The 24,070-nt window shown below is 38.6% G+C and overlaps 1 protein-coding gene across 1 annotated transcript in view; it reads right to left on the minus strand.

Moving 5' to 3' along the window:
- The window catches only part of NRF1 (nuclear respiratory factor 1), a 143,640-nt gene extending 125,624 nt beyond the window's left edge, over positions 1-18,016 (minus strand). The window contains exon 1 of the mRNA XM_072652756.1: positions 17,867-18,016. The gene's annotated coding sequence lies outside the window, so the exon portion shown is untranslated. The remainder of the gene's footprint in view (positions 1-17,866) is intronic.
- Between the last annotated feature and the right edge of the window lie 6,054 nt (positions 18,017-24,070).

The raw sequence follows: 24,070 nt of genomic DNA on the forward strand, positions 1-24,070 counted from the left end.
AATCACATGAAAGACTGCTTCAGATGAATAACAAGAGAAAGGAAATTTTTTTAAAATTGAGATATTACTGCACCCTCAGCAAACTGGAAATCATCTGAACTGTGAATTAGCCCAGCTATTCTTGAATGGAATTTGGAATTATGCTATAAAAAGAAGTGACTAAAATATCTGTGATTCATGTTAAGAAACTACACGTAAGAAAAATGTAGAGAAGTATGGAAAGACTCATATGAACTGAAGAAAAATGAAGCAGAATCAAGCAAACAACATACAAAGGCTTCAACAATGTAAATGGAAAGAACAAAAACGAGAAAGTCTGAACATGACATAATTATAATAGCCAATCTTTGCCTCAGAGAAGAGAAAGTGTATTCCCCTCCTTTCTTGCAGAATATGGGACTACAGATATAGAATACTGTATATCTGGTCAGACTGACTGACATGTCAGTGTTGATGAACTGCTTTTCTTCAATATTTTTTGTTATAAGAGATGACAGAGAGAAATATTCAGAAATAAAGGTACCGTAAAAACAAAAGATTATCAAAAACTAAAAAAATACATCTTTCAAAAATAAAAAAGACACATTTTAAAGGAGTTGTCATAATTTTACCCAAAACAATGTGTGTAGCTTTCTTTATGATCTCTTGGAAAAAAAAATAAAAACTTAGGGATTATGCTGCAGGTAGTATGAAAGGGAAAAACATAGTACTTACAATGTATTCAGTACATACTTTAAAAAAACATCTATGCTGCATTTTTATATGCTTATGACAATTACTTTAGAATATCGGTGACCTATCACTTCTACAATGATCTGCATTCTATAGCTGTTATGACATCAGCGAACTATGACTGTGCTCCAAAACCTTAGAATTAGACGTTCAATAATACTAGCCACAATGAAGCACTGCTTGTAAATGTCATAAACAATACATACTTGTCCAGGAAATGATACATTAACCTTTGCTAAGTGAGGTCCTAATTTATATTTCTACATAATCATCTAAGGCAAATAACAATTCCCTTAAAATATATTAATTTTTCACTGATAATACCTATCTATTAAAAATGGCTTCAAAAGTATTTGTAATATATGTTCAACTCTTATGACAAAATGAATATAGCAAATGGCTCGTGTCATTCAAAAATAATCCTTTCCCCGAGGGATGGCTCTAACTGGCTTCCCTTGCTTACCCCCCAACCTAGTCACAATTTAGATAGAAGTGAACATGAACAAAGTTCAAATGACACATGAAGTGACCCTGTAAGTTGAAGCAGATCACTTTGTATTCACATGACAAAAGCTGAATTATTTCAGGTTGTTGAAGATCATCATCTTTCTGTAATAGGCATTTTCATATGCATTACCTCATTTAAGTCTCACAACAAACCATGAAGCCAAGAGCATTAACATTCATAGTTTACAAACAAGAAAATTGAGACTCAGACTTAAATTATTCACCTAAGGTCACACAGCTAATAAGTGTTAGAGGCTGTTCTACATACCAACTTCAGATTCCTAATCTAGTTCTTTCCATTATACCATGGATATAATGTAGTGACCTTTAATATGGAACCCAAAGCTTGATATTTTAGTTTTGAAAACTGACTTACACTAGTTATCTTCCTCAAACATGTTTGGGGGAAAGGGTAAAGCTTTGGATCTACTGAATCTGAGGTGCTAGAAGGCAGGATCAGGACAAGACAGATGTACTTAGAGGTGAGCAGAGGTGGTTGCTGAAACAATTAAGAAAGGATAGGAAGAGAAGCAGAGCCAAACTAAGAAAACCATGTCATGGCCCTGCTGAAGAAGTAGCAGTTCCCTCTTACCTCTATGACAAAATACAAATTCCTCAGTTTATTTTTCCTTTTAGGGTGACCATGTTTTCTTTTCACATTAATGCTTTTGGCTTCTCTTCTTTCAGGGCAATCAGCTATTCTCTTTTATTTCTTGGCTGATACTTGCCATCATGAATTCAATTTTTTTTTCATTTCTGCCAATTATTCTTCTACACAGGCTTTAAATTATGATTTAAAAATTCGTATTTTCTTTTAGACCATTCAGGAATATCCTGCTGTGTTCCTATCCTCTCTTGAGTATCCATCAAGTCCTCTAACATATTAAGTTATAATTCATTTTCCTTTGTCTTAAAATATTTATTCATAGATGTCTGGATGCTTCTTAGGTGATCTGGAGGCCTTATCCCGTTCTATTATTAACATCTTCTCTGCTGGTTTATCTGCTTATGTTTGAAATCTTTAAATAAGTTTTCTTTCTCCTGAGATCTTTCGCTTTTGAATCTTTTTTTCCCTTAATATTTCCCTATTGCTCATTTTCTGACTCCTTCTTTTGGATGTTTGTTTCCTCCTCCTACTACCTCCTACCTTCTCCTACTATACTAAGACATTTCACTGCCCTTAGTCTCTCACCTAAGTGACTTATGGAAGGATAGAAATGGTCCCCGCTAGATGCTTGGCTGTTTTCCTCAACCTTAGTGGAGTGTCCCTAAATTTTCTGGGTATACGAGGACCCCAGCTTCTGGAAGAAGAACTCACTTTGACAAAAATTTCTGGGAAAACTGGGTAACAGTATGGTGGAAACTAGGCACCCTACAAAAGAATAAAGTTCAAATGGGTACACGATCTAGGTATAAAGACTGATATTATGGACAAACTGGAGGAGCAAGGGATAGTGTATTTATCAGATTTATGGAGAAGGGAAGAATTTTTGACTAAAGAAGAGATAGAAAGCATTATGAAGTGCAAGATGGATAATTTTGATTACATGAAACTGAAAAGTTTTTGCACAACCAAACCCAATGCAACCAAAATTCGGAGAGATGTAGTATATTGGGAAAAAATTTTCATAGCTAATCTCGGGGATAAAGGCCTCATTTCTAGAATATATAGAGAACTGAATCAAATGTACAACAATAAAAGTCATTCTCCAAGTGATAAAGGGTCAAAGGATATGAACAGGCAATTTTCAGAGGAAGAAATTAAAGATATCTATAATCATATGAAAAAATGCTCTAAATCACTTATGATTAGAGAGATGCAAATCTAAACAACTCTGAGGTACCACATCAGATCTACCTGACTGGCTAACATGACAGAACAGGAAAATGATAAATGTTGGAGAGGATGTGGTAGAGTTGGAACACTAATTCATTGTTGGTGGAGCTGTGAGCTCATCCAACCATTCTGGAGAGTGGTTTAGAACTATACCCAAAGGGCTACAAAAATGTGCATACCCTTTGACCCAGCAATAGTGCTTCTAGGACTGTATCACCAAGAGATCATAAAAATGGGAAAGGGTCCCACATGTACAAAAATATTTATAGCAGCACTCTTTGTAGTGGCCAAAAACTGGAAATCAAGGGAATGCCCATCAATTGGGGAATGACTGAATAAATTATGGTATATGAATGTAATGGAATACTATTGTGCCATAAGAAATGATGAACAAGAAGACTTCAGAGAGGCCTGGAAAGACTTATATGATCTGATGCTGAGTGAAAGGAGCAGAACCAGGAGAACTTTGTGCACAGCAATGACCAGCATGTGCGAGAGTTTTTTCTGGTAGACTTGGATCTTCATAGCAATGCAAGGACATTAAAAAAAAAAAATTCCCAATGGTCTTCTATGACAAAATGCCTTCCACATTCAGAGAAAGAACTATGGAATTCAATCGCAGAATGTAGCAGATCATTTTGTGTGTGTGTGTGAGTGTGTATTATGTTTAGGTTTGTTATATGATTTCTCCCATTTATTTTAGTTCTACACAGCAAGACTATAATGAAAATGTATTCAATAGGAACCTATGTGTAGATCCTATATAGAATTGTATGCCCTCTTGGTGAGGGAGAGGGGGTGGTAGGGGGAAAAGAAATCTAAATTTTATGGTAGTGATTTTAGAGCATTAAAAATAAATAAAATATATTAAAAAAAATTTTCTGGGCATATGTTGTTTGTCATTCCTCATTCCCAAAGGGGAAGGAACTGTTTCCTTTTTATGAGTGCCTACTTACAACGCTTAGTATATAGGTGCTTAATAAACACTAGTTGGCTGACTGCCTAATATAGTTTAGCAGCATAATGAATAATCACAAAAGTCAAAGCACAAAAGGCTCTAAGTCAAGAGTGTCAAAAGTTTCGGAGATGCTAGGAGGATGATGAAAGAGAAAAAGAATTTTGTATTAAGTCACAGACATCATTTTTAGGAAGGACACTGATAAGATGGAATGTGTCCAAAAGGGTGATCAGTTTTTAAAACCATGCAACATGAGGATCAATTGAGGGAATGAAGCTTAGAGAAGAAGCATGGAACAATGGCTAGGGTCTTTCCCTTGAGTCAAGACCTAAATCCAACATCAGATAGTTATTACTGTGTGACCCTAGACCAATCAGTTACAGCTCCATGCCTCAGTTTCCATATATGTTAAAGTTTTCTTCCAATTCAGATTCTGTCACCTATGATTATTACTATATTACATTACCATTATATCACATTTATTATGTATAATAATGTGTTATTATATTATATATATATAAAACTACTTATTATCATCTAGATATTACTTTCAGGTTTACAAAGCATTTTTCATTATCTTACTTGATCCTCACAACAACTCTATACAGTTGTTAATGAAGATATTATTATCTTCATCTGACACATAAGGGAACTGGGACCCAGAGTAAATTTCACACAGCTAGTAAGTATTGGAAATGTGATCCAAACCCATGATCTTTCCTGACTCCAAGTGCAGAACTCTTTCTACTACACCTCACTATCTTACTTAGGAAGTTACTGTAACTTCAAGAGAATAGTTTCAGTACATTAGCAGGGAAAGAAGTCATATTACAAAAGAATGAACAATAAATGGATAATAACAAATGGAAGTACCAAAGGTACGCTATTTTTTTAATTATCAGAAACTTGATATTGAATATCAATACAACTAATAAAGCTTGATTTTTAACTATCTACATTTAAATTAATTTCAGTGCAAAAAAAGTCCTAACTCTCTAGAAACTCTAAGTGTCCATCAGGATTTTCTTTGCCCATGAATATTCTCATTCAATTTCTCTCTTAGATGGTAGGTTATTGTGTACTCTTTCCTTCTTCTAGTTCCACTTTTCACTTTGCATTACTTCACAAGTTCTATTCAGATTTCAAGTGTTCCTCATACTTGATGATTTTAATTCCATTATTACATTCCATTGCATAAATTCCATTACTTCATTGTATTACAATTCAATTACTGCCTATTGTCAAACATCTAGGTTGCTTCTAGTTTTTTTTTAATTGCAAATAATGTCATGAAAACTAACTTTTGAAACACTAACTTTTTTCATGAAACCAAGAAGAGGCCTTACCTGATCACAAGTCTCTACACACCCATGTTACCTTGTATTTATTTTATATAATATTATTTATGTAACATCATGTCTTCCACCATTAAATGTAAGCTCTTTGAGGACCAGGGCTGTTGCTGTTTTGTCTTTATATTTCCAGTGCCTAGCACAGTGACAAGCACATAATAGGCACTTAATAAATGTTAACTGATAACATTTTCAGACTCTCTCCAACAGCGAAAATTATTTGGTCTAAAGGAATGATTTCTGTAACCTTTACTGCATACTGTCAGATTGTGTTAAGTGTGCAATTCTACCTGTGTAATGTACTTCACAACCCCACTGTTTTCCATTTGTTTTATTTTTTGCCAATTTGGTGTGAGATCAAAGCTTAGTAATAAGATCCCTTTGATAGTAGCTCAAAGTCGTTTTAATTCCCATCCTGATTATTGGAGCTGAGCTTTCTTCCCCCCAAGTGTTTATTGTATATATTATTCTTTCTACAACTTGGAAATGAAAGGATTTGGAGACATGACTCCAGTTCAACAGCTATCACAATTAAGCAGCTATTACATTCAGGGAAGTGTGCTAAAGGTAAACACAAAGGTTAAGTAAGGCACGGTCCCTGCCCTCCTGACAACAGGATATGACACATACACAAGTAACTATAATATAAAAGTATACAAGGGATGCAAAGTAATATGTGAGGTGAAGTGGTCATAACTAACAGGAAGGATTAAAGAAAGGCTTCATGGAGGAGGCAGCATTTGAATTGGGCTTTAAAAGATGGGGAGTATTTTCAAGTACATTCCAGACACAGAGAGCAACGTTAACAAAACAGAGAGAGGAGTTTGGAGTATATTCACAAGGAATGAAGGAAAACAGTCCAGTCTGGCTGAGGAAATTAAAGTTTGAAAAGCAGGCTGACACTACATTGCAGAGGGTCTTGAACATCAGGTTAATGAATGTCAGTCAGTCAATAACCATTTATTAAGTACCTTCTATGTGCCAGACACTGTGCTAAGCGTTGGAGTTTGAGCTTTCCATCCAATTCAATAAGTATTTATTATGAGCTTACTATGTGCCACATAATAGGGATATGAAGACAAAACAAAAACCAACCTGTGACTTCAGGGAACTTACTTCAAGAGGAACTTCACTCAGTAAGGATGAGCAAGCTTCAAAAGTTCTAAAGAGAAGTACATACATGATCAGATCTGTGCATAAGGAATATTAATTAATCTGACAGTATGTAAAGGATGAATAAAATGTAAAGTGAAACAGAGGAGAAGGAGACTGGAGGTGCAAAGAACTATTAGGAAACTATTGCAATAATCCCAGTAGGCAGTTATGTGACACGTGGCACGTAGCACATGGAAGCTGGAAGCAAGGGAAGACAAAGGGAAATAAATGCCTAAGATCTTGAGGAGGCAGAATCTACAAGACTCAATGAGAGGTATAAAAGTGAGGTGACACCAAATTTATGAACACAGGGGACTGGTGCTATATGGGGAGAAATGGTAAAGTCAGAAGAAGGAGGTTTAGGGACAAAAATAATAAGCTCAGTTCAAAATGGACTTTTGGACTACAAATGAAGCACAGATTACGATGCAGCATGCTCTGCTTCTTTCCATTATCGATATATCCAAAATGCTATAGTTGCCTTATACACTTTCAATAGAGGATAAATGTGGTCATGGATAAGATCCCAAGATAATTATTAAAATAGTTTATTATGGCAAGCCCATTCACCCAAAAGCCTGTGCTGAAAAGGAATGAAGAAGTACAAGTTAATATGTGGGAGAAAATGAGGTTAACCCAGGATTTAGAATCTATTCTACATTAAGCCAGTCTTAATAGACAAGCACATTACTCCAAGCTATTTGCCTCCCTCTGAAAAACCACAAAGGGAAATGTGAGGGGCCCCACCACAAGAAGAAAGGACTTCTTGGACATGAAGAGTTTTCTTGTTTTTAAAAATAAAGTCCACAAAACCAAATTAATTTATGTGAAATCTTCATTTATTTGAAATGGTCATTAAGATCACAAAAAGCAAACAAATTTAGTTTGATGTTCGAATATTAAGCATTATAATTCTACTAAAACTTGTATAATAGTTTTTGAGAAAGGCAAGTCTAAGACTTTAGTGCAGAGATTACTTAAGTATTATGCCTCATTAGATGTCAGAAAAAGTGATTGAATAGCAAAATCAAAGTAAAATTTCATAAGATAAATTGTCAAGTTGTAAACTCACATATCCCCAAAATAAAAAGGAGATGGGTAGGGGTGGTGGTGGAAAAGAGCTTTCAACTCTCTGTGAAGGATAAAAGGTTCTTCTTATCCCTTAGAAAATCATAAATACTTTCCAAGTAGAACTTCACACAATTTCTATATAGGTACATACAACTTAGTATTTAAACCACAGAAGGCTAACAAACAACTTTTTCAGTTTTAAAAGAAAGTCATCAAAATGGAGGAAAGAGGTAAGAAGGGAGGAAAAGTAGCACTAGAATTTCAGGGCACTGGATCCTAACTTCAGGTAAGAGATCTGGAAAGTTCCTCTTTAGCAGAAACAACAGTCTTAGGAAGGAAAACACAAAGCTCATTTGGAGATACAGAAGCCCAGAAGACAAAGGCTCTTTGCCTTGAATGTGCACAAAGAGAAAAACCCAAGTCTAAACTGGGGCAGATAATCTTCATAGAGCTTTGGACTACTTCTTTTCCAACTACTCCAATAGTCAATTATGAACATGAATGGAGAAAAAAAGGATACTAATATACTTTCAGGTCACAGGATCACAGACTTAGAACTAGGGACTTAGAAGAGAAGTGCAACCATCTTCTTTTACAGATGAAAAATCTTAAGACTCAGGAGTCAAATAGCTTGCACAAAGTTAGACACACACACACACACACACACACATCGTATGTTGCAGTGGGAAAAACCAGGCTCTGTCTAGCTGTTCAACCTTGGGAAAGTCACTTCTCTTCTCTGGACTCTGGTCTCCTCATCTACAAAATGAAAGAATCAGACTCTATGAGGTTTCAACTCTCTTTTACTTCTTAAAGCCATGATCTTATGAGCCCTGCAGTATGGCATATTAAGGCAAGTTCATTATAAATCAAAGACCCCCTAAGCAGTATCTCAAAGGAGACACAAAAGATGGCTGCTTCTCCTAAACCACAGGAGGTGATTTCCTAAAATCTCCATAAGGAAGAGCATTTCAGTTGGAAGCAATTCCCTCTACTGCTCTACCTGTGATGTTTTTTTCACCAATGAATCAAAAAGAATTTTTAGAACCCTTTAAAATTAAGTTACCTTAAAAACTAACCAGGTTAATCCATTAATTTTATAGATTTGTAAAGTGAGGCTGAGAAAAGTAAAAATGACTTGCTTTAAAATCTGCTCAAGCCCAGTCCATTGCCATTTACAACATACTATGCTATATCCCAAAAAGATTTTATAAAGTTCTCAGAATACAGCAGGATGTGAATGTATTTTCTCCTTAGGAGGCAGTTCAAAAATTCGGGAGCTAGACATTTTTCAGCTTTCAAAGAAACAAAACCAAAAAGGGGTGAGAGGGAACCAGCATGTGACTAACCTGAGATTAATACCCAAATTACTGTAATGTCACCAAGGATCCAAAAAAGGATTCTGAAAGATCTTTCAGAAAGGCTCAAAAAGAAAACTGAGTATAGGATACTCCCTGAGTCATACACGAAGTGAGGGGAACTTCTAGTCATCAGCAGACTTCTTTCAAATGTGTGTGGTAAAAAGTCCAGGCTGAGACTAAGAGGTAGCTGGAGCAGTGGACTGGGCTCTGGACTTGGAGCCAAGAAAACCTGGGTACAGGTCTTGCCTCAGACACTTACTAGCACTGTGACTCTGAGCAAATCACTGCCTCAATTTCCTCATCTATAATATGGGAGGAGTAGGGGAGACTCAAGGGCCTCTATGGTCCTTTCCCACTCTGAATCTCTAACCCTACAAAATAAGTACAGTAGGAGCTGAAGCCAAGGAGATAGATTATAGCTGCCCAGATAGATTGGTACTATCTGGCACTGTTCACAGACTTTTCAAATGACTATAACTGTAAAACAAGAACACAAATAAGCAAGACTGAAGAGTACTTCCAGCGTAAAGTTACATGCATTAAAAATACAAAGTATCAAGGCAGTATTCAGAAGGGGAAATCACAGCCATCTATAGTCATAAAAAACTGCTCTAAATCACTATTGATTAGAGAAATGCAAACTAGAACAACCCTGAGGTACCCACCTCACACCTATCAGATTGGCTAATGTGACAGGAGGGGATGTGGAAAAATAGGGACACTAATGAACTGGTAAAGTTATGAACTGGTCCAGCCATTCTGGAGAGCAATTTGGAACTATGCCCAAAGGGCTACAAAACTGTGCATCCTTTTTCCTGAGCAATACCACTACCAGGCCTATATCCCTAAGAGAATTTTTTTTAAAGGGAAAAGGACCTATTTGTACAATAGTACTTTATAGCAACTCTTTTTGTGGTGGCAAAGAATCAGAAATTGAGAAGATGCCCATCAGCTGGGGAATGGTTGATCAAGTTGTGGTATATTATTGTGATAGAATACTATTGTGCCAAAAGAAATGAGGAACAGGATGGTTTCAAAAAAACCTAGGAATACTTACATGAACTAATGCAAAGGTAAGTGGGCAGAACTAGAAGAAACAGCAATTTTGTGATAATGATCAACTCAAGACTTTGCTACTCTGATCACAGTGATCTAAGACAGTTCCAGAGGATTTATGATAAAAAATACTATCCACCTCCAGAGAGAAAGGCAATAAAATCGGTGCAAACTGAAGTACAATTTTTTCACTTAACTTATTTTTCTTGTTTTTTTCTTTTTTGTTCAACATGGCTAATATGAAACTGTTTTGCATGATTTCACATGTATGATTGATATTATGTTGTTTGTTTTCTTGATGAGGGAGAGAATTCAGAACTCAAATACATTTTATGTTAAATATAATAAACTTTTTTTGAAAAGTACCATAGTGAAATTTCTATTAAGTGACACACTGACCTAACACTCTATATTTGTCAAGCACTGCCCTAATCATTTAGTGAAGTTATTTGTCCTCAGTAATGACAGTGTACATTTCTACAGATAGCACTTTAGGACACACAAAACACTTGCCTCAAAACAACCCTGTGATTTGGGCAATCCAAGTACCACCATCCTCACTTCAGAGATCAAGATGAGGCATGGAGAGCTGACATGACTTACTCAGGATTAAGGCTAGTGTTAAAATTGAGATAGGAACAATGGTCTCCTGACTTCAAATCTCATTCTTACCACTATTCCACACGGCATTTTGCTAGATTTCTCATAGCATTTCAAACCCCAGAAACAACAACCCAAATGTGGAAATGGAATTCAAATTGAGATCCAATGTATAAGAACATACTATAGTGTATTTTCTAAGGTAGTAAAGAGGGAGCATAATGTAGTCTTTCCAATAGACTTGGAGTAAGAGGATATGATTTGGAATTCTGCTCTGCACCTACTCATGTGCGTGACTTTGGGCAACTTGTTTAACATTTCAGGGCCTCAAATTCTTCATCTGTAAAATGAAAGGGTTGGAAGGGACTACCCTCTAAGGTCTCTTCCAACTCTAAATTCTATGATCCTAGTTACCAAAAAAAAAAAAAATTTTTAAAAAGTAAAGCATAGTTCATGGACTAGAAAAAAGAAGTACTAAACCCATCAACATTTTTAAAAATATGATCCCATATTTTGGGGTTAAAGGATCTATGAAAGTACTTAGTCCAATCCCTTTGTGGTACAGATAAGGAAATTGAATCCCAGAAGTTAAATAAGCAGAGTTTTCTCCAGCAAATTTTAGAAATCTGAGCACAGAAGATGGTTAGTACTATAATATAGTTATAATTGATGAAAGGCATTGAGCACTTTAAATTCTTTATGGAGGACGTATGGGACAAGAATTAATTGCCCCGGATGAAATTTGAAGGATGACTCACAATCTAACCACTAGAGGGAGCACCCAGATCAATGAGATCACAAATACACTGAAGTGTATATAATTCAGAGTTTCACAAACAAGATGCCATTATCATTTTGCAAAGGGAAAATTAAGAAATGGTTATATATGACTTTGCCCTCATCACTCAGGCCATATCGGCATTTTAATACAGGTCATTGCCAACTGTTAAATTTATTTCAAATGTTCTTTTGTCCGATGTATGGAACTCAGAATGTCTTCCTACAGAAACATTCACTCAGCAAGTATTTACCGAGTATCTGCTGGGTTATGAAGTCTGCTTAGTTTCCCAATCTAGCCCACAAATGTCCATCTAACCTATTATATGTATGATTGAATCATAAATAGTATCAGCCTGTGTTCTAGAAGCAGGAAACCAGAAAAGTAAATGAGCTTCCTCCCCTTTTCCTGGGCACAAAACAATCACAGGCAAAATGTTGAAACAGGTATGGTACCACACTTCGTGTAAATAGTTTATAGCTGTCTCTCTCCCAGAAGGTGAATACCTCATTTTACCCTCTCAAAAATCAACCATGGCCTACTATTCTCCCAGATCAAAACTCCCATTCCCTCAGTACATGCAGTCTCAGGTATGTGTTTTTTATTGCATATTTCTAAATTAACTCACAGTAATATGAGAATGATCAGAAGTTCCTTAGCCTTCCCAGCATATCTGAATTTATAAGCAGAGGACAGTTAAATACAAACAAAAGTAACAATCTCTAATTGGTAGAATTTAAGACATCATAACAAAGTCAAGTAAACATTCAGGCAGAATGGAAGAAATTTATAAGCTGGTCAGTCTGCCATCTGGATTGGTTCACCTAAGTTATTTTTGCTTTTCACAACTTTTTCCCTCCTTAAATATCTAACCCCAAGATTATCTAAACCACAGTTCCATGGCAAAAGTGGTAGGGGGCAACTGCTCATAAGTACGGATCATTTGTAAATCAAGAATTGCCCGAATTAAGCAATTCCCCTGAGAAGAAAATTTTATATTATAATCCAACTAGAATCCAAAATTCTCCAAAAAAAATATAAATAAAGACAAATTAAGGAGGTTAATTTTACATAAGAGTTTTCACCACCCGCTTCCATTTGGTAGTAGAAAACTCTAGGGCCCTTAGGTTTCTGCCCTACTCCTTAGGCAACAGTTGCTTAAAAATCTATGATGACCATATTTTTATTACAATTTTGTCATTTCTCTAATTCTCTGTAGGATGTTAGTTGCCAGACTAGCAACATTATCATTCAGTGACAGTAACAAGAGGGGTTCTCAATGTGTTACTAGTGATGGAATATAAGTATTTCCAAAACTGTCTGAATATATGAAGCTTCTTTGCATAGTTTACTCAGACACCACTTAAAAGCACTTACTAAGATTCTATTTAAATTGCTAGTCAGTTTATCTGCACATTTATCCATTTAGAAGTCAACTAATTCAAATACAGCACAGCAGAAAACACAACTACAGTACTATATAATACAAGCCTAAGTATCCATAATCACTAAAATGATCATCAAAAAGTAACTTTTGGAAACAAGTTTTTAACCCAAGCCCACATAACTCAAAACTCAGTAATTGTTTGCTATACTGACAAGCCAAATATTCCTTAATCCTAATGCTTCCACTATGAATTAATATAATTTCTTCAAGAATTCATCTGCTCCCTTTGACCCAGCAATATCGCTTCTAGGACTGTATCACCAAGAGATCATAAAAATGGGAAAGGGTCTCACATGTACAAAAATATTTATAGCAGCTCTCTGTGTTGGCCAAAAACTGGAAATCAAGGGGATGCCCATCAATTGGGGAATGGTATATGAATGTAATGGAATACTATTGCACCATAAGAAATGATGAACAAGAAGACTTCAGAGAGGCCTGGAAGGACTTATATGATCTGATGCTGAGTGAAAGGAGCAGAACCAGGAGAACTTTGTGCACAGCAACGACCAGCAGGTGCGAGAGTTTTTTCTGGTAGACGTGGAACTTCGTAGCAATGTAAGGACTTAAAAAAAAATTCCCAATGGTCTTCTAAGGCAAAATACCTTCCACATGCAGAGAAAGAACTATGGAATTCAATCGCAGAATGTAGCAGATCATTTTTTTGTGTGTATTACGTTTCAGTTTGTTATTTGATTTCTCCCACTCAATTTATTCTACACAGCATGACTATAGTGAAAATGTAATAAGAATACTTGTGTAGAACCTATATAAAACTGTATGCCGGTTCGAAGAGGGGAAGGGAGATAGGGGAGAGGGAGGGAAAAATAATAATCTAAGTTATATGGTAGTGATTGTAGAACACTGAAAATAAATAAAATTAATTTAAAAAAAAAAGAATTTATCTGCTCAGGAATAACTGAAGAGTTTCAAACAAAGCTAATGCATTTAAAGATAGGTGCAATATCTCCTTTAGGGATGGGGAGAAAGATATACTTTTGGACCCAAGAAAAATTTCCTTACTCACCAGATTAATCTGAGAGTGACAGGTGACAATTTCTCAATGTTAGCATGATGGAGGTAACTCACCACAGGGTGGGATGGTCCTGGTATGCCATCACTTTCCTTACATATTAAAATTTCTCTATAAAGGTATGGCTAAACATTACACCATGGATGAGGTCTTAAAGCATCATATAATAAGGTTCTTTCTAATAACTAAGACCACTTGGGTGAATTCTAATCCTAATCCTGAAAGGAACTCTGGAGTAAACAATAAGATACAAGAGTTCCCTTGAATAGTTTCTCTACTTCTCTTGTGCAGACAAGTATTATTCATTTTGAATTTTGTCAATGGCACAATAAAAATAAGTAGAAAAGTTTATTCTCATTAAGTTAAACTAAAAAGTATTCATTGGTTGAGTGTGGTGTCTTCAAACATTTTAGATTTTTCTCTGATCTCCTTTTCCTTTATCGACCCTCAAAAGTACTCAAGAAGAAAACTCCATATTTAAGCACAATATGTCACCTTAAATTCCTGAAGAGATTAAAAATATCAATAATAAAATAAGAGACCTATCTTATTCTCAAAGCCAGCAACCATGGAATAAAGAAGATAGAGAAGCTAGAATAGATACGTCCTCATAATGAGATTTTTTGTTAGACCTGGAATTCATCTTCTTTTACCATCAGGCAGATACGCAACTTTTCTGCAACTTATGAGCCTTAAGTTTGCTGTGGCACAGACTTGAATCCAGTCTTCCTGAGTTGAAGACCAACCTCTTCTCACTAAACGACACTGCCTCTTAAGTTTAGAGAACTGTCACTATATAGAATAGCTCACTTTTACGTAACACTTTTAAGGTTCAATGTTTTCCTCACAACACTGTTGTAGGTGGCCCGAGTACTATCTTTTGATAATTTATCAACAAGCCTAAAGTTTTAAGTCTCATCTCACATCCAAGAAAAACTGGATTGGCTCTAAAAGTAATTTGACATAACAATGTCATTTTTCCTCTTTATTACTATTTTGTTAGGTTTAGGGAGAAGTTTACATTTGTAGATTAACCCTGGCCATGTGTATGAGCTTTGTTTTAATGGGAAACAGTAAAAGGAACAGGACAGCACAGCAGTTAGTGATGATAGTGCCAATGAAATATTCAAAGACCCAAGATCTGTATTTATCTACAAGACTGATTTTACAAACACACAATTATATATAGACTACAAAGAAACCAGCTCCATCTGGAGACAGCACATGTTGTCACACAGAGATCTAAATTCAGATATCAAATTTCCTGGACTAATTACAGCCACAGATAGTGAACTCAAACTCCTGGTAAAGTGAGAGGATAGGCACTTGTGCAATTCAGCAATCCCTCCTCTATCCATTGCAACAGGAACAAACAGGTGCTAGTGATTATCCAGAAGACCCCTGTTGAAGGTTGATGGGTTTTGTTCTCATGACATCTCCCCTAGGTCCTCATCTGATGTACATGCATTTTCCCTATGTAGCAAAGTCTAAAGACACCTTTGTAAAACTCTCTAGATCTACGATCCTATGATTTTATTCTTCAGTGTTACAGGCCAGAGGCAGGACTTTAACAAATGAATATTTTTCCTTTGAAGAAAGATGTGTGTGTGTACCCTATGATCTCTTAAAAACCTAAAAGTCAGAATATAGAAATATGTTTTGCATGATTGCACATGTATACCTTATATCAAATTGCTTACTGTCGCAGGGAGGGGGGAAAGGAAAGAGGGAGGGAGAAACTTTGGAACCCAATTTTTAAAAACTGAATGTTAAAAACTGTCTTTACATGTAACTGGGGAAAAATAAAATAGTATTTTTTAAAAAACACCTAAAAATCAGCATGGGTTCTACCACACACATAGAAGCACTAGTTGATCTGCTATCTTATTCAACACCTACTATTTTTAAGATACTGATGATAAAAGAATGTCTGTCCCCGGCATCCCAGAGCTTGTATTCTGAATGAAACCATTAAGAATTATTAAATTTTATATAAACTGCCCTAGCACTATCATTTTGCTTAGGTACAAATAGCCTAGAAATAATCCCTAGTTCAGCTATTTGGTTCATGGGAACTTTAGGCTTTCAGATGTCTGAGAGGTTAGAGGAATGCACCCCTTAGGGAGAAAATATCAATTGTGTAATTCACATGAGAATGGGAGAATGAAAAACCTTATCATTACCACTATCTACATCAACCCCTTACCTGTTACCCCATCAGTCTTTTCCTGAATCCAGAGCCCAATTTCTTTAAAATATAAAAATATTTCCCTAAAAAGGAGAGGAGGGGGCTTTTGACAAATTATTTATTGAAAACAATTTTTAAAAAATCATTGGACTATTTGAAAGCATGAAAAAAACCCCTAAATATGAAAAACTGAAGCAGTAAGATTCATATCCCATCAACAGGACAGACTGAATTACAGTGGAAGTATTCTGATGATGTTCATCAACTAATTTCGCCTTTCACGATCGTGCTCAGATGTACCAAAAGACCAAGTGCTTAGTATTCACATTCGCCTGTCCTCCTCTCGCGCTCCTCCAACACCAGTTCATTACCATGGACAGGAGTGGGCAGCTCCCACGCCACTAACCAAAGTTAGGTACCAGCCCGGCCGCAGGCAGGATGACAGTCCGTGGGAGGGCGGCTCGGGCAGTCGGGCACCTCGGCGGAGCCCACCCGGGGGCTGGGGGCCTGTCAAAGTCTGACAGGCGGGCTGAGCCCTGGGCTGCGGCGCCGTGCGCCCGGGAGCCTCGGGGTCTGCTGGACGGATCGGGAAGGGCCAGGCCGCCGGAGGGCGAGGACCCCAGCGAGGACCGAATCCAGCTGCTCGGTGTGAACATTGTCAATTCTAAGGTTTGAAAAGGGGTTGGAGGAAAGAAGGCAACAGCTCCTCCATCTGGCTGGTCCACCACCACCACCACCACCACCACCACCGGGAGATTTCTAAGGAACACAAAATGCCCCCAGCATCTTCCCAGCGCCCAAGGGTCCTCGGCGGGCAGGGGCTCCCCGGGCACTCTGGGGAGGCCTCCCCACTGGAGGCCGGAGGCCCCCGGCCTCGCTTCGCTGTGGGGGATAAAGGAGGAGAATGGGGAGAGGGGTGTCTCAGTGTTCCTTCCTTGCAAGGCAGGAGCTCGGGACGGTCAGTCACACACGAGGGCACTCGGGAGCCCCCCATCTTTTTTTTTCCGCGGCCGGGGGTCCCTCCGTTGGAGGGGCGCTCACCCCCAAAAGCTCGGGGATCCCCACGGGGTTCAGTGCCAAGGGCACGGTCTCCCGCGGGGCGGGTGGGAGGGAAAAGTGTCCCTCCTCATGGGTTGTGTACAAAAGGGCTCGATGCCTCCCAGCTCCGGCCGCCGCCGCCTTCTCCGCCTCCTCCTCCTCCGCCGCCCTCCTAACTTGGAAGAAAGGTGGGCAAAGCGCCATGTTCCCTCGCCCGCCGGGCCCCTCCAGTCTACCTGGAGAGGCAGCCCACGCCACCCCGGCGCGGGAGGAGGCCACCCCGGGGAGGCCGGGCTCCCCAGCCGCCGCCGCCGCCGCCGCCCAGCCCGACGAAAAAGACGAGAGGGCCGGTGCAGCGGGGCGGCCGGCGGCCCCGCCCGGTCCCGCGCCCTCCCGAGGCCTCTGGGCTCCCAGAGCCCGCGGGGAGGCCGAGGCCGAGGCGGGGCGGAGGCCGGAGCCGGAGACCCGAAGCTCTTCCTCAGGACGGCGCTTCCCTCCTTCCCTCCCTCCCTCGCCCGCCAGGCCGCCCGTGGCCTAGCGCGGCCTGCGCATCCTCGGAGTGGCGGTTTGGCGGGGCCGGGCCGGGGCCCCTCGCCTGAGGCGAGCCGGAGCCGCCGTGCCCCGAGGCCGGGGGGCGCTGCTTGGGTGCCGGGGTGGCGGGCGGGCGGGCCGGCCGGCGGGCTGGCGGGCGGGCGGCGTGTTGCGGCTGCGCCGGGGCTGAAATAGCTGGAGATTGCGCGGTAGGGCACTCACCTCAGAGCGGCTGCGCTACCGTGGGCCTGCGCCGTGGAGACTGCGACCGCGCCGGCTCCTCGCCGCCTCCTGCCACCAGCGGCAATGGCGAGAGCTACCGCCTCTGCCGCCGCCGCCGCCGCCGAGGAGGAGGAGGAGGAGGTGGGGGAGGAGGAGGAAAAGGGAGGGGGTGGGGGAGCACGCACGGCACGCACGGAGCCCCTGCTTCCCCGCCCGCCCGCCCCGCCGCCATGATGGGGAGGTCAGAGTGGCTGCTCTGCGGGCGGTGGAGTTCGAGAGGCGAATTTTGTGGCCTCCTCTTTCTCCCCACCTTCCCAGTGCCTTAGAAACGGAGCCTTGTGCGCCACGGAAACAACTCGAGTAGTCACGTGCTGAAGCCTCGAGGGGGGTCACCCGGGCGGAGATGGTTTACCCACCAGCCGCGAAAAGCGGCATCTCCGCAGCCAGCGAATGACCTTCTCAATATGGCGCCTCTTCAAGCCGAGGGGCTTCTGGGGACCTTCCTCCTGTGGAGCTATTATTATGGCTACCTCCAGGCTTCCAGAACCCTGGCCCGAACCTCATCTTCCCCAGGTTCTCCCTTCACAGAAGCCCTGTATTTATCTATATTATATTCTGATTATAAATATATATAATGGGGATATTATGTGGATATATTGAATGTAAGCATTGCGTTTAATCTGTAACATTATCCATTTTCAGTATAAATAATACTATATTATGTTGTGAATATGAAATTAAATGTCCACACGTTATGCTTAATGCGCAATATGTGATCTGTTCTATATTTTCCGTTATAAATATGTTATATTACTGATACTACATTAAATTTAAAGATTTCACTTAATATATATTATCTATTGTATTACGTATGTATCATAAATATGATACATAATGTAAACATTATATTGAATATGTAATATATCCTCTATCTTCAGCGTATTTTCGTTATAAATATGTAATGATATCTTACACTGTTGACGTTAGATGTAAACATTTTTCATTTAATATGTAATGTTTATTATGTTACATTTTCATTATAAATAAATATATGTTAAATTTAAATATACATGTGATGTGTTACCTTGTGTAGTCTGTATTTTCCTGAAAAATACATGTGTAATATATTAACATATTCATGTGATGGTAAATGTAAACATTACATTTAGTATGCAATATATTAAATATATTTTTAAAAGATCTTTTGGAAAACAAACTGCCATAAGGAAGAGCAGATATGAAGAATTCAGAGAATTGAAAACATGAGGTGAGACACAGCAGAGAAATACAAGGTAAAATGCAACGGCTCACTTTTCAAGTACAACGGACAATTGTGGGGACCAGACAATCAAAGTTAAACAGCTTTAACCTACACATTGAAGAGTGGCAAGTGCTCTCATTCACACACTCCTCAAAAAACAAACTTTGGGCATGACAGTAATCTGATTATTGAGAAGTGTGTCAAAACAAAATTCGTGTTGATTCACTCATTGAAATAAATGAACTGTGTCGTTGACCTTCTCTGGATGCTCTCCAGCTTATCAATACTTTCCTTGAATTGTTGGAGTCTGAATTGCCTCCAGAGGTAGTCTGGCCAGGGCAGAAGGGGACTATCAATTCCTTCTTCCTGGAATTTTGAGGCCCTCGTAATGAAGCCTAAAATGACATCAACTTTTTTGGTCACCATATCATACTGTTGACTCGCTGAATTTGCACTGTACTAAAATCCCCAGAACTTTCTCACACTAACTACTATCTAGCCATGCCTCACTCTTCCTTTTAGCTGTTACTCTTATTTTTTGAATTCAAGTATAAGACAACATTAAATTACTTATTTCTAGACTTAGCCCAATAGTCTAGCCTATCATCCAGTGTTTTATCTATACCTCTTATCATTGTGTCATTTGCAAACTTGATAATTATGCCCTTTACATCTTTATATAACTCAATAAAAATGTTCTTGGAGAATTGAATATTATTGAACAATAAAATATTATACCCCCCCCCCCCAAATTTGAGAGAATCTAGTATGAAATGTTTCAGAGTAGAATGATCAAAACCAGGAGAACAATTTATACAAGGACAACAACTTTGTAAAAAAAAAATAACTTTTAAAAGACTTTGGAAATCTGATCAAAGCAATGACTAATCATATCTGCAGTGGGCCTTTGATGAAGCATGTTACTTCCGGACAGATAATGGGCACAAAGCACAGACATACATTTTTGGTTTTTGCTTGACTATGGAGATTGGTTTTACTTGACTATCCTTATTTGTTATAAGTTTTGTTTTTTCCTTTAATTGGTGGAAGGAGGGTGGCTGGCAATAATAATGTCAGAAAAGAAGGTCATTCAAACTTTTAAAAAAAATACACAGAGGAAGAAAAAATAAAATAAAAAAAGGATAAAAAATATATATGTATATAAAAACTTCTAAAAAATAAAAATACACAGAGGATAATAGGAGGAAGTTCAGAAGGAAGCACAAACAAACTGGACAGTTTGGAATTTTAACAGATGGTATGATGTCCTTTAAAAAAAATCAGCACATATTGTGACATGAAAAACTCATGGTTTTATATGCATTTTTAGCATTCTATTGGGTGGAAATAATATTTGAATGTTCAAGTTAAAAATTTTTTAAAAAATATTCTTCCATGACAACTGGGCTGATGGAGACACTCACCAGAACCAGTAAAATATTAGCACTCTCTTTTATATTCTATATTAATCCCTTCCCTAAAGCTAGAGTGGAAAGCTACTGGTCTCTATTTTATTCATGTTCATGTGCTTGCAACCTAGCCCAACCTGGAGACATCATTCAAGGTGTTACCAAAAGCCTACCCATCTTCATCCAATTTCTTTTAACTTCACTTACTGAAAGTGAGTGCTTGATGAAGTCCAGTGATTTTGGAAAGTAATTTGAAATTATGCCCAAAGGGTTACTAAACTGAGCATACCTTTTGACCCAACTGTACTACTACTACTAGACCTATACTCACATTTCCCCCACCCCTCAAAGAAAGCAAGGAAAAAGGAAAAGGACTCAATGTACAAAATTATTTACAGCAACTCTTTTTGTAGTAGCAGAACATGGGAAAGTAAGGGGGTACTCAACTTTGGGGGAATGGCTAAACAAATTGTGGTATAGGAATGGAATTGAATATCATTGTATTGGACAATATTGTAATGAACAATTCAGTCATTCTGAAAAACAGCTTCAAATCATACAAGAAATGTTACAAAATCATTTACATCCTTTAATCTAGATATTCCACCACTAAGACTATATAGATAACCCAGGGAGACAGCAAGAAAAGGCCCATATGTATACAAGTGTTCATATGAGCATTTTGTGATAACAAAAAGCTGAAAATAAAGTATATGACCAATAACTGGGAAATGACAAAATTATTTTACATGGGTGTAATGGTAGGTGAAAGTGGCATAAAGAATAACAAATATGAAAAATTCAAAGAAACATGAAAGACATAAAATGACAAAGAGGAAAAGAAGGAGTATAAAATAACAATATATGTATAAAATAACTACTTTGAACAGACATAATGGTCAATATTTATACTAAATTGCCAAAAGTTAAAAGTGACATCTTTTCTCTCTATAATAAAAAAGGTTTCCTAGAAATGTATTTTTGTAGGAGAAAGTTATTTGGGGTTCTCATTAGGAACTAACACCTCTTGTTGAAAAAAAATTGTCCATAATTTTAAGGTAACTTGAGGGTTGATTGAAAAGCGCATGCTACAAAAACAAACAGGGAATCTTCCTGAGAGAGTTACAAACCCCCTTCCTGCCCCCAAAAATAGCCTAGCTGAAATGCTCATGACCTCTGCTTTCTAATTAACTTTACACTGCCACAACTTGGAAATAAGCCAAAAAAAATTTCTAGTTTAAAGGCCATGACAAAGAAACCATGGCATTCCCCTACCCTTTTTTCTTCTTAGCAATATCCCCTTTTTTCACCCTGTCCAAGGTCTTTACAGCATTAAATAAGTGTGTGATAAAATAAACCCTTATTTTCTTTCTCCTCTCTAGTCCCTCTCCTAGGCCCCACATCTTAGGGTTGCAGTTTATTTTGATAGTCCATACTTAAACATTTCACCCCATAATCCAAAGATTAGGTGCATGCTTTAGCATCCTTTGTATCTCTAAAGGCATATGGAATAGTCCTTCCTTCCTTAGCTTCCAGACTAACTCTTCTTGTTCCGTCCATCTCAGTATATCCAGGATTTTCTGTCGGCACTCCTTTTACTAGTACAAATCACAACATATCAATGATAGGTTCACATAATATGTGATTCTTCTCCATGTCATCAATGACTCCTCAAGATCTATCCAACTTAATGGAAGACTTTCTCGAGGTCAGGTGTTCTTCACCCTATTTTATGTCACAGACCTCACAGGCAGTCTGGTGAAACTGTAGGCCTATTCTCAGGATCATGATTTTTCAATGCATAAAATAAAAGGAAAATAAAAACAAAGGAAATCAATTAGACTGAAATAGTTATCAAAATAATTTTTAAAAAGAGAAAACAAATTCACAAAATCAATGTTAATGAATTCCTGGTGGAGGCTCTTTAATATTTCATGGATATCCAAAGCAACTGGAGCTGCCCATCAGGTCAACAAATGAGGTCCACCAACACTTATTAAGCACTTGGTGTGTGGAGAACCCTATACTAGACACTGGAGGAAAGATTTTAATAAGAACTATCCCTACTGTATCCATTTACATGAGAATTCCTATACTGTGCAAAATGTGAGCTAAATGCATCACACATTTACAAAGTAAAAGTAAAACACTGTCTAAGAGTTGAGGAGGAAAATTATTACCCACCAGGGGAATCAAGAAAGGTTTCTCAGAGAAGGCTGTATTTGTATTGAGCGTTAAAGAATAAGTAGTGTGCAGCAAATCGCATAAGCCACACCCCAAGCGATTCTGGGGTTGCATGGTTTGGGTTGATATCCCTGGGTCTGACTCCACAGGCTCAGTTTCTCTCTTTAGTTCATTGTCCCCACCTGGAGTTTTCCAAGAAAGTCTCTAGATACATTCATTGTTCACGACTAGGTTTTCCCAAATGTGGGCAAAAAACTCCCATATATGCACTTAATATACAATATAGATCTAGAATACCCTTTATTTCATCCACCACACACGCAAAAATGAATAAGACGTAATGGATTCAACAAGAGACCGTGAACAACTGCAAATCACAAGTCACTTCATTGGCCCGTTCGATTCTGTCTAGAAGATAAAGATACTTTGGAGGACTGTTGAACAAATACTCCCCATTCACTTTAGATTTGCACTCTGAGCTATTCACAGTAGCAAGGAAGTTGTTAACCAAATCCCATTCTCCTGATTCTCTGTGAGGTGGCTCCAGTCCTCCAGCTACTGAGGTCACATTAGCAGTATCCTTCCTTCTCCAAGAAGCATGCAGTTCAGGAAGTCTTAGGACCTAGAACCCATTAGAGGTCCAGTGCCCACACACTCAATTCAAGAACTCAAATTTAGGAGTTCTTGAACTCAGGATTAACCATGAAGTAATCTCCCAAGGGAATAATAACACCTATTCAAACTGCGTGATCCAATGATACTGGCCTCCTCAGTGTTCGCTGAACAACTCCCTGTTTCACCTCAGAAACTCTAGCCTGACCTATGCTCAGAAGAAGAAACAGAAAGCAGATAAGAACCTAAGCTACAGGGACCTTGGGGCCACCTAGGGAAAAGTGCATCCTGCCGTTTCTGTGCTTCTCCTCCAAGTTAACATTGGGGGATGGAGCAATGGAGAAATCCTCTGCCCCAGCCCACTTTGCTGCCTTCCAGCATGGAAATCCGAGGGAGACAAAGTGCACGAGGAATGAAAAGGACTGAGCCATTTCATCGCTCTTTTATACACCCTGGGGAAATGATGGTTCATTCAACAAGAGTTGACTGTCATTTGCCAGACATCTTAGAGGCAGTCCCAAATCACTAAAAATCAATCAAAAAAGTCCCTTAGGACATTTCAGAGAGTCTCTAGGACATCTGTCTACCTCAGTGGGAAATACCCATCAGAAGACGTTTCACATTCTGTAATAATCATGGAATGTAATCTCATCTAGTTTACTGAAATAACCCATTATAGATAAATGCATTTGTGCACACTGCCTTCTCTATTAGAATGTAAACCTTCCTGGACTACAT

Source organism: Notamacropus eugenii, chromosome 3, assembly GCF_028372415.1.
Source record: "Notamacropus eugenii isolate mMacEug1 chromosome 3, mMacEug1.pri_v2, whole genome shotgun sequence".
Taxonomy (NCBI): domain Eukaryota; kingdom Metazoa; phylum Chordata; class Mammalia; order Diprotodontia; family Macropodidae; genus Notamacropus; species Notamacropus eugenii.